Genomic DNA, 12,006 nt, shown 5'->3' with positions numbered 1-12,006 from the left:
AAGGGAGGATTCGCATCGGCCTTCACGGGAGGTCGGGTGAGGAGAATCGATGGAAGAAGAGTCTCAAAGGACACATTGTGCCAAAGAACCTACGTAAAAAAACATCGACATATTTAAGGGAATGAGCTTTACTTTGACACGATAAATGAAGGGAGGTCCAAGAGGACTCATAACGACACAGGGAGCAGCGCGCCAAAAAGGCTGAAATCCGTAGACAGTTGGGCTCCTGGATGGACTAAGGAGGATTTGAGGGATTACCTGTAGAGAAAGCGACAAGATGCCAAGGTAATATCTCCAGTCAAGCCGAGAACGCCGTTCTCTATAGAATTGGACAAGTTTGAGGCCTCAAAAAGGTTCCACATGTCGAGATTCTAGATATACGACAGTAAATCTGATCCCAACTTTCATGTCGGCTTATATTTGAACTCGATGACACTGTATACCGGGAACGAGCTGTTATTCTGCAAGGTGTTCCCCTTATCCTTTGGGGAAATCACATCAGATTGGTTTCACAAATTGCCGAAAAGAACTGTGAAAAGTTGGGAAAGCCTGGCCGAGATGTTTGCGGCCAAGTTTGTTACAAACAAACTGCAGCCGTTAAGGGTAGACTCCCTGATGGCTCTAAGAATTACCGAGGATGAAAGCCTCAGGGCTTATGCCAAAAGATATTATGAGGTGTTTAACCAAATACCAGGGTGCAACCAAGAGGTGGCAGTCGTATCTTTTAAGAATGGCTTGAACGACGACTGTCAGCTTCGAAAGTCATTGGCAAAGACATTACCAAAAAGTATGGAGGAACTTATGGCCAGGATCAAAAAATATACGAGAGTAAAGGAAGACACGCCAGGGGCAAAGACATCAAAGTAAGAGAAGAGGAACGGCTTGCCAAAGCGAGGCTGAGGTAATATAAATTTTAATAGACAAGAAACAGGACTAAGCGCTACACAGGCAGTCACCACAGTGTTTCGGATCCCGGTTTACAAAGTCCTAGAAAGGATCAGGAATCAACCTTACTATAAAGCACTGAAGAAGATCCCTGGCGAATTCATGGGAAGAAGTTTGGGAAAGCACTATGCCTACCACAATGAGGATGGGCACTTGACTCTGGGATGCAGAGCCCTAAAGACACATTTGGAAGATATGGTAAGACAAGGTCACTTAAGGGACCTAGTAGATGAGGCCAGGACAAGGGAAGAGCAAGCAAGGCTGCCCTAAGCACCAATAGCACCACCTCTACCAGCACCATAATCGCAAGCAGACGGACCTCAAGTGATCAATGTGATTCACTCGAAGGTCAATGAGAACGAGGTATGTGGGGAGAGTCAGAGGGTGAGGCACTTATAGCATGTGTATCAGGTCCAGCAAAAGAGGCCTAGGGAAGACGAGTACCAGGGACCAATGGTGTCCTTTACTGAAGCCGACCTACACATGGTGCAGTATCCATACAACGATGCTCTAGTAATATCCCTCAAAATTAGAGAGTGCCAGGTAAGGCACATTTTGGTTAACCAAGGCAGCTCTTGTGACATCATATATGTCAAATGTTACAAGGAGCTCGGCTTTCACCAAGATGATCTGGAGCAGTTCAACAGTCCAATGGTCGAGTTCAATGGAACGCTGACGTGGCCCCTGGGAGCAATAAGTTTGGAGGTACAGGCAGACACCAAAAAAGTAAGCACAAAGTTCATAGTAATAGAAACCCCCTCCCCTTACAATGTTATCTTGGGAAGGCCATGGTTGCACGCAATGAGGGCTGTTCCCTTAACGCTACACCAGCTATTGCGGTTCCCAATAGAGTATGGAATTGAGGAGGCCAGAGGGGATCAGGTGCAAGCAAAGAATTGCTCTATGGTAGCAATGAAATTCACCTGCAACGTACGAGAGGCAGAGACAGTAGAGATCAAAGACAAGGACATGGAGGTCCTGGATGGCGTCGCCAAAGAGCCTACCGACAAAAGCGAGGAAGCTTTGAAGAAAATTATGGTCTAGCAAGGGGATAAAGAGCACTTCTTCCTCCTCTACTCAGGCTTAGCTGAGAAAGAGGAGAGGAAGTTGGAAGCGTTCTTGTGAGCAAACATAGAGGTGTTTTCCTGGACGCCATACGAGATGTCTAGCATTGACCCCGAGGTTACATGCCACAAACTGAACGTAGACAGGTCGACAAAACCTGTCCTCCAGCGAGCAATGAGATCACCGTTGGTTCATGTGGAGGCAGTAGAGGAGGAAGTGAACAAATTATTAGAGGCTAGAGCCATCCGAGAGGTGAACTACCCTACCTGGTTATCCAACATTGTGGTTGTAAAAAAAAAGAATAGGAAGTGGAGGGTCTGTGTGGACTTTACTAGCCTAAATAAGGCTTATCCTAAAGACAGTTTCCCACTCCCCAAAATCGATCAATTAGTGGATGCCACTTCAGGATATAGAAGGATGAGCTTTCTAGACGCCTGTAGGGGGTACCATCAGATAGCAATGTACCCCCTCGATGAAGAGAAGATTGCATTTATCACCCCAAAAGGGCTGTATTGCTACAGAGTAATGTCTTTCGAGTTGAAAAATGCAGGAGCAACGTACTAGAGGTTGGTGACCAAGATGTTCAGACATCAAATTGGAAAAACAGTGGAGGTATGCATCGACGACATGGTCGTGAAGACCAAGGAACCTGAGGATCATCTGGCCGACTTGAAGGCAATCTTTGACATCCTAAAAACATATCGGCTCCGACTCAATGCTTCAAAATGTGTATTTGGAGTTGGGTTTGGTAAGTTTTTGGGGTACTTGGTTTCTAGAAAGGGAATTGAAGCAAGCCCAGATCAAATCAAGGCCATCCTAGATTTGAAAAGCCCACAGTCAGCAAAACAAGTGCAGATGTTGATAGGAAGGGCCGCAGCCCTGAACAGATTCATAAGTAGAAGTTCGGATAAGTGTAAACCATTTTTCAATCTGTTGAAAAAGGCCACAAACTTCTTATGGACAAAGGAATGTGAAGTCGCATTGGTTGACTTGAAAAGATACCTGACCACAGCTCCAGTTCTCTCGAATCCAGTACCTGGACAGGAGTTATTCTTGTACTTGGCAGTTTCAGAGCATACAGTAAGTGCAGTGGTAATTAGAGAAGAGAAGAGAGAACAAAAGGTAGTATACTATGTAAGTAAAACCCTAGCAGGCGCAGAGACCAGGTATTTACCCCTAGAGAAATTAACACTAGCCTTAATGATGGCCTCTAAGAAATTGAACCATTATTTCCAGGCCCACAAGATTGTGGTGTTGACTGAATACCCTTTGAAATCCTTACTATAGCAAAGAGATCTAATGGGCAGGGTGGCCAGATAGGCAGTGGTATTAGGCTAATAAGATCTAGAGTTCAGACCCAAAACAACAATCAAAGGCCAGGTTCTAGTTGACTTCGTAGCTGAGTTCACACCTGGTGCCATCCCACGTCGGGCTCCGGTGAGCCGTGACTTAGGATGTCCAAGAGAACAAGAAGAGACCCAGTTGGGAATGAAAAAACCCATATCAGAGTAGAAAAAAGAAGAAAGACTCAAGCCCTGCGATATTTACATTGGTGACTCCTTCTGCCTGTTTGTTGACGGGAGTTCAAACCATCAAGGAGCGAGAGCAGGAGTAGTACTAGTATCGCCAGATAGGCGGATGCTAGAACAATCTATTCGACTAGGGTTTAAAGCCTCAAACAATGAAGCAGTATATGAAGCACTGATCACAGGATTAAAGTTGGCAGCAGTAATAGAAGTTGACGAGATGGGGGTCTTCTGTGATTCCCAACTTATTGTGAACCAGGCAATGGGTGAGTATGCAACCCGAGATGAAAGAATGATAGCCTATGTCAAAGAGGTTGTTAGATTACTAGCCTTGTTTTAGGACTGCCGACTACAGCAGGTTAGCCGAGATGACAATAGCCATGCCGATGCCTTGGCTAACCTGGCTAATACAATGAAATCGAGGGAGGCAAGGACAATAATGGTTGATTATTTGTCAAGCCTAAATGCGGAACCACTGATCACAGAGTACGAAGCAATGTGTGTGGAAATGGGACCAAGTTGGATAGATGTAATAATAATATTCTTAGAGATGGGACGCTGCCAGATGATCGCAAAGAAGCACATAAGACCAGACTGAAGTCGGCGAGGTTCAGTCTGACAACAGAAGGACATCTCTGCAGAAGGTCTTTTACTGATCCCCTCTTGAGATGTGTGTATCCTTCACAAGTTGAAGACTTCTTGTATGAAATACACGAAGGAGTATGTGAAAGCCACTCTAGGGGCAGGTCACTTGCTCATAGGGCCATTACTCAGGGGTACTGGTGGCCCTACATGCAGAAAGAAGCTGAAGTTTATGTCAGAAAGTGTGAAAAATGTCAGAGGTTCACACCTTTGATACATCAACCAGTAGCAGACTTAAACCCAGTGTCCAACCCTTGGCCATTTGCCCAGTGGGGCCTGGATCTTGTTGGATAACTACCCCAAGCAACTGGACAAAGGAAGTTCCTGCTGGTAGCAACTGACTATTTCCCAAAATGGGTAGAAGCTGAACCCCTCACGAAGATTCGGGACATTGATGTGAAGAACTTTATATGGAAGAACATCATCATCAGATTTGGGATCCCAAGGGCCATAGTAGCAGACAATGGTACACAATTTGGCAGTAAGCTAATCAAAAGCTTCTGTGCAAAGTACAAATCAAGAACTATTACTCCACTCCAAGTTTCCCTCAGAGTAATGGTCAGGTAAAAGCATCCAACAAAACTATCTTAGATGGGATCAAGAAGAGACTAGAAGCAGCAAAGGGGAAATGGGTTGAAGAGTTGCCCAATGTACTCTGGGCATATCAGACTACGCCGAGAAGATCAACTGGGGAATCCCCATTTGCTATGGCTTATGGCACTGAAGCAGTCATCCCATTGGAAGTCGGCATCCCAGGGATCAGAACTCAAGGAGTAGAGGATGGGACTAACGAGGCATTCCTGGCCCGAGATCTAGACCTACTTGAGGAGAAAAGGGAGAGAGCAGTGATTCGGCTTGGGGCATACTAGCAACAACTTACTAGGGCTTATAATAAGAAGGTCAACCCAAGAGAGTTCAAAGTTGGGGACTTGGTGCTAAGAAAAGTGGTCGGCAACAAGAAGGATCTTAGAGAGGGCAAGCTAGGCCCAAATTGGGAGGGACATTACAGAATCATCTCGGTAATCGGCAATGGTGCATTTCGGCTTGAGGACAACAAAGGCAAAGAGTTGCCAAGACCCTGGAATACTTGCAACTTAAAGTTTTTCTATCATTAGACTTTTTTGTTTTTTCGAAATTTATGTCATAATTTTCTTAGCCAAGGTAGTAATAAAATTTTTAGCCTGATTTTTTTTAGAATTTGAAAATTTGTGCGATTAGACTGACCAGTCTTTTGGCGATGTTTCTGATTGAAACAAGAAGAATAACTTAGACTTATTATCTAGCAGAGTTGAGTTATACTTGCATATAATAGAGTTGATCTAAGTTAGCGATGTTTCTGATTGAAACATGACGAATAACTTAGACTTATTATATGGCAGAGTTGAATTATACTTGCATATAATAGAGTTGGACTAAGTTGGCGATGTTTCTGATTGAAACATGACAAATAACTTAGACTTATTATATGGCGGAGTTGAATTATATTTGCATATAATAGAGTTGAACTGAGTTGGCGATGTTTCTGATTGAAACATGACAAATGACTTAGATTATATGACAGAGTAGAATTATATTTGCATATAATAGAGTTGAACTAAGTTGACGATATTTCTGATTGAAACATGACGAATGATTTAGACTCATTATATGGCAGAGATGAAATTAGACTTGCATATAATAGAGTTGAACTAAGTTGGTTTAACATAGCCTTTTCCATGTCAGCAGAATTAAGCTTAGAATGAAACTAAGTGCATTTTAGTTAGATTAACAAAGAAACCAAGGTTGAGAACCTCGGCTAGTCTTTGTTTGAAACTGACTTCGGCAAAAACTATACGTACTTAATACCGACATAAGTGAAACTTAAGTTCACACTAGAGGGCAAGGAGCTGGAGAATGATAAGTAAAAGTTTAAAGTACTTGGGAGTTGGAACTTTATAGAAAAATTTACAAACTAAAGTTGGCTTAACACTTGTTGAAATTTTCAGAAAAATTTACAAGTTGAAGTTTAGCCGAGGTAATATTGAAAGAAGTACATATGTACTTGCTGAGATGACCAGGTTGCCAAACTTGGGAAGTATAGAAGACAGAAGTCTTGATAGAAGACAGTAAGTGAGAGTGGAGTGGCAAGTTTAAAGAAACAAAACTTGTAAAAATATTTCAAATATTTGAAGTGTTAAGCCAAGGCCGAGATAAACAATCAGAAGTATATCTGAGGTACTTTATTCCGAGGAGATTATACAGCTAAAGGTATATTTTGAAGACATGCAAAATTATTCTAAGTATGAAAGTGGAAAACATACATAAGAGAAATGAAGACATTCAACACTTAAAAGGAATAAGGAGGCTTGCATTCAAAAGACAACTTGTTTAAAGTACAAAAGGCACATCAGCCAGACTGAAATTAAAAAACATTGTCTAACAAAGTTTCACAAACTACAGATGAAAAAAGTACAAGATGTCAAAACAGAGAGAGGATGCTAAAACAGGCTACTCGGCGTCGATGGCTGGTTGTGTCTCGGCCTCAGAAGACAACTGGGAAATCTTCTCGGAAGCCTTCTCAGCCTCGAGCTTGGTGTCAATTTCTTGGAGAGTTTGATCGAGGCTCTTCTCGGCGATATGCACCTCAGACGTAGTTTTCTTGGGGGAGGCACTTTTTGAGACCTTGTCTTCCTCATCCTGAGTCAAGTCTAGGACTTGCTCATTTATAGTTGAGGACTTGGCCCCAGCAGAACCCTTAGCATCAACTGCCACCTCGGCTTCTTCATCTTCTTCTTCTCCTTCTTCCCTCCCAGCCTCACCTTTAAATTGGCTTAGAACAGGGGGGAATGGCACTACAAGTCGGCCTTCATCTCGGAGGGAAGAGTCCTCGAGGACAGCCAGCTCTTTCAGAGCAGCCATCCAACCAAGGGTGTAACCCTTGTTACATGCCTGTCTGACTTGCTTTTTGTATTCCTCGCTGATGTCGGCTACCCTCTCGACATAGGCTTTCTTGTTCGCCTCTATGATTTCGGCTGCCTTTGTAGACAGTGCCGTCTGGAGCTCAGTCTGGGCTTGGGCTTCTTTCTCTCTGGCCTCTTTCGCCTCAGCTTGAGTGACCTCGGCAACATTTTCTATAGCCACGGCGCGGTCCTTGGCCGTTTTCAATGTTAGCTCAGTTGCCTTGGCCTGATCAAGCAGACCTCGGATGCGAGCCTCAGCTTTGTTAAGCAAAGAGAGAAGTTTGGCTGCCTCCTTAGTCTTTTTGGTTAGTTCTTTCTTACAGTCCTCGGCCTTGACTGCGAAAGAATGACCCTGCTAGATGGCCTGCAAAAAAAGAAAGCAGATTAGTAAAAATTTGGCTAAGTGTTGAAAAATTTCAGAAGACAAGGTAAATGACTTACCAAGATGCAGTACTGCATCATCAGAGCATAGTTTTCATACTCTGTTAGCTTAGCCATTCGGGCGATGTTGACTGGCAAGGGAACGGCAGTGGAGATAGCGGTGTCGACTTCAACACTGTCCAGCGCACTGTCGCCAGCTAGCAGAGGTCGGTCGCCCACTATGAATGTCGGGGCGTAGGGGGAGTTGGATATAAGGACGTTGGGATGATTTTTACCCTCAGACCTTGGCCTTTTCGAGGAGCGTGCCTCGGACGAACCAGCCTCGGCAGGCCTCTTCTTGGCAGCGAAGGCATTTTTTTTTGCCTTGGTTAGCTTGGAGATCGGTAAAGTGTCCTCAGAGTCGATCTGAGTCACTGTTGCCCTGGCTTTGGACTTCTTCACCCTCTTTGGCTGAGCCTTTGGTTGGGATTGTGATGGGGAGGACTGAACTGTCACAACACCAGGTATGTCGGCCAAGAGGTCTTCAACGACAACCTTGCTACGTCCTAAGAGGTCTTTAGTGAATTTGGTACCAAAATGGATTGTTGGTAAAACAGTGGGTGGGTTGGCTGGATCGTAAGCCGACGTTTTAGTACTTTGGCGTTTTCGGCTACGAGTTCTGCCCGCAGGAGCGAGGAGTGGAGCTTGGTGTCGGCGTTGGCGCTGGGTTGGAGGAATCAGTTGGGGAGTGGATATTGATGGCTGCTCCGCTGGATCAAAAGTTGAGGCTTGATCAGGCCTTGGCGATGAAGTGGCGGGGGGAGTTGTTGTAGAAGGTAGAGATTTTCTTTTTCGAGGAATGTCAAGGAAAAGACTCCGGTATGTTGGGACGTAGTTGAGGAGGGTTGGAGCCTTGTGAAGCTCGAGTGGCAGGCTGAGAAGGCGAACCAAGTCCATGCTCGGCGTATAGTATCGGCGAAAGTCCTTTTCTGGCTGGGGAAGAGCTGCAAAAAGAGAGCATACGTTAGAAACAAAGTGATAGAAAGATGATTAAAGAAAGTAGGAGGGACTCTTGGGAGGGAAACTAAGTCCTTACCCTTGTCACCCATAAAAACCTCGCAGCGCAATGGGAAGAGATGAAGTTCATCGTCTGGCGCGAACTCCCAATTGCCTGAGACAATCAGGTAGTCATCAGTCGCGCTTTTATTTGAGTTTGGAATGTTAGCTATCAGCTTGTATTGGGTGGATTTCGGCTTGAGGTAGTATGTATAGCCAACATTGGTTTTAAGGCCATACATCATGTAGCAGTATTGGATATCGAACAAGGAGATCCTAGCATTTTGCCGACGTTCCAACTAGGTGATTCCGTTTATGATTCTAAAAGAGTTTACAACTAGTTGCATTGGATTCAGTGTGTAATAGTGGAGGACCTCCCTAAAAAGGGTGTTAAGGGGGAATCTGACTCCTTCTTCGATAATGGAGACTACGAGAAAGGGCATGTAGTCCTTCCCGGGCATAATGGAGTCATTCTCTTAAACCAACCACATTTGAACGTCGGCTGGGATAGAAAACTCCTGCCTAAAGTACTCTAGCTTAGAAGAGGTGTCGACTTTCCACCTGAACATGCCCATTATCTCGGCCAAAGTGGGTCCAATTTCAAGTTTTTTGGTAAGAGGTTTGGAAAGTGGCAAAATATCTCGGCTAAACCCTAGAGAGCACTGGGGAGAATTTTTCTGAGAATCTAAAGGGTTTTTGGTTTGGTTTTCCTAAAGAGCAGGGTTCTAGAACAAATCCCAAACCTAAAATCTACACAAATATAGGAATTAAAGGCAAGAATCTGGAAATAAAGCAAGAAAAAGAGAAAAGAACAATGATTCAGACTCAAGAAAACAAAAAGAAAATCAAGAACATTGAATAGAATGTGTGCAGACGTGAGAAAGCCATGGACAGTGGCAAATTATAAAAACATCAAGTGTTTGAGCAGTTCGTGTGTGCATGTGTAGACCCAGAAAAAGATTGGACAAACACAAAATCGCAGACAAACATGCTCAACGCACGAATGATGAAATTCAAAACACAGACAAAGATTCAAGAACACGAACGGATTCACAATAGCAACAAATAACGTAATAAAATTTTGAAAATAAATTAAAGACTGAAAATGGGGGAAATAGCGACTCACCGAAGAGAATGATGCCGGTATAAGGTACACCAGAGTCAGACGGTGACAGCAAGAGTAGTAGGTCAGTGGATGCTTCACCAGAGGAGGTGATCGGAGCAAGTTGCAGAGCTTGAAAACTTGAAGCAATGGTGGTTTTTTGGGAGAGAGAAAGCTTGGGCAAAATCGCAGATGTGAAGTGAAAAGACGGAAATAAAGAGTATTTTTGTTAAAACACGAAAAGGTGGCAAAATCACAATGAATGTGCATTGGACGACGTGCTTGTCAAGCGACGCACGCAGAAGCGACGCGACCTGATAACGCGTGTCAGGTACGAATCAATGAGAGAAAGACGCGTGGCGGAAACGGTTGAGAAAACCGTGCGTGACAGCTCATGCCCAGATAGAACTCTTGGAATTCTTAATTTAATGGAGCGAGAACCTTGGCTAGAGGGACGATCGGCTAATGGACTTGAAGAGCTCGGTTCTTGGTTCTTGGTCATTGATAAAGTAGACTGTAGAGTCTTGGTCATGATTTGCCGACGTGTGATGATTTTGGTCATGAAGGATGGAGTAAGTCTTAGCCGACGTGCTATGTGGACAAACATATAGGTTCCATCACCTCAGGATGCCGAGATAATAGAACCTAGGGGGCAGTTGTGGGGGCGTATTTTGTGAATGATAACACGTGGCCAAGGTGACACTGAAGTGTCAGCCGAGATGCCAAGTGTCTTGGTTATGGCGCCGAGGTGATCTTGGCTAGGCCGAGGTTGTTTGCGGAGATATCGGAATCCGAAATGAACGGGTAAGGGACAAGAGTCCTAGAATGGGGAAGGATCACAATCTGGATAAAGATAAAACTCTTAGAGAGTTTATCTCTATCTGACTGGGAGTCCTAGATAAGCATTGAGCCGAAGTCCATTAAAGCTAGGCTTCTACAGGGATCAGGTTAGTGCTGGCTATAAAAGTAAGGCACCCTCGTGGGTCTAAGGTAGGCTTTTTGTATTCTGGCTTGTGAGTTAAACACTATTTGCTATCTTTGAGAGATAAACTGAGTACTGACTTGATCGTCGGAGTGCCCCCGAGTGGACGAACCACCGTCGGAGTCTTATCTTTCTGTGACAGGTTGTTCGGGCGTAATCTATTCTGCCTGTGTTCTCCAGCTGAGTTCCCTGTTTGACAATGTGGTCGGAAATCAACACCCACAATTTGTATATATAACATATATTCAATATGATTTAATAATCTAAATTACTTTAATATCATGTAATGACTAATAATTTATATGTATATTTAATATTTTTATGTATCTATATATGTATAATTCGGACTTCAGGTTGCTCGAGTTGTTTAACGTCTTTGCCTAAGCTCGTCCAAATTTAATTTAGGCTTCTGAATTTTTGCCCAACCCCGTACTAAATTTGAAAATATTTTGTTCAAGCCCTAAAAAAAATTCGGACTGAGTTCGGATTGCTCGGGTTGAACCCGCCCAAGTTACACCCTACTATAATGTCAAAATGTCATGTTTTGACATACTCACTTTGACTATGCATAATGCAAATGCTATTATTTAGCACAATCATCTCATAATTTAATTTCTACTATACCAGACAATTGTACATACCTAATTATATGTATTTACAATGTCTTCAAATAAACTTTCAATTAAAAAAACTATACTCTAATGATTAATATTTATAAAAAATTTAATTTCAGTAATTTAATTCAAACTTACATTATAGTATAAATTAATTAAAATACATAATCATGGAGAATGATGAAAAGGAACATAGTAATCACACACTTCGTAATTATATTATTGAACATCGATGGTTGCAACAAGAAGAGTAAAATTGTTAAGTGACTATGTTTTAAATTTTGAATTATTATTATATTTGAAAATAATGGTTAATATTTTTTAAATATTAATTTTAAGTTTTATATTAATACATTAAGTTTGTATATATAAAAAAAAAAATACTAGCATGACACATTGTGGAGGCAATACTGTAAAATTTTAAAAATCAATAGGCAAACATTCATCATGTTAAAATTTCACTTGATACTCTTATCATGTCAAATTTAACACGTTATATAGTATCATATTAAATTCGACACAATGAATAGCACATTGATGCAGTATTTATCATGTCAAAATTTTAGCAATAGTCTGATTTGTAACAGAACGCTGGAGTGCTCTTACATCATTCAAATATAATATTTTGTTATCTATACTATATATATATATATATATATATATATAAGTAAATGCAGTGGGTGTGTTCTTAGGCCTCTGAATCTCTATTCTTACTTTCTTATAAAATCTAAAAGTTTAAAAAAATTATGTGGTAGTTAAGTTTCAAACTCACTCT

The sequence above is a fragment of the Camellia sinensis genome, chromosome 15, assembly GCF_055761805.1.
Source record: "Camellia sinensis isolate YWXY chromosome 15, ASM5576180v1, whole genome shotgun sequence".
In the NCBI taxonomy this organism is placed as follows: Eukaryota; Viridiplantae; Streptophyta; class Magnoliopsida; order Ericales; family Theaceae; genus Camellia; species Camellia sinensis.
This window is presented reverse-complemented; position numbering follows the sequence as displayed.